Below are 437 nucleotides of genomic sequence, written 5' to 3'. Positions count from 1 at the left end.
TGGAGCCTTCTCTTCTCCAGGCTGACCAGCCCCAAGGCTCTCAGCCTCTCCTCATAGGAGAGGTGCTCCAGCCCTGGGATCATCCTCGTGGCTCTCTTCTGGACACGCTCCAGCAGGTCCATGTCCTTCTTATGTTGAGGACTCCAGAGCTGGACGCAGTACTCCAGGTGGGGTCTCACGAGAGTGGAGTAGAGGGGCAGAATCACCTCCCTTGACCTGCTGGCCCAATTATATGAGTTTGCACTCCTATGTATTTAAAAATAATAATAATAAAAAAAAATCCTTTCTTTCCCTCAAGCACTATGGTACCAACCATTGCAAAACTAAGCATGCTGGGCCTAGGAAACCACAGCACTACATAATTCTGGCCCTTGATAGAAGTGGTATGTAGGATTGTTGAAATAATACAGTGCTTTTCGGGGTTAAAGATTAGTGCT

Source organism: Charadrius vociferus, unplaced genomic scaffold (genome assembly GCF_000708025.1).
Source record: "Charadrius vociferus isolate BGI_N301 unplaced genomic scaffold, ASM70802v2 scaffold685, whole genome shotgun sequence".
Taxonomy (NCBI): Eukaryota; Metazoa; Chordata; class Aves; order Charadriiformes; family Charadriidae; genus Charadrius; species Charadrius vociferus.
Note: the sequence above shows the minus strand (reverse complement) of the source record.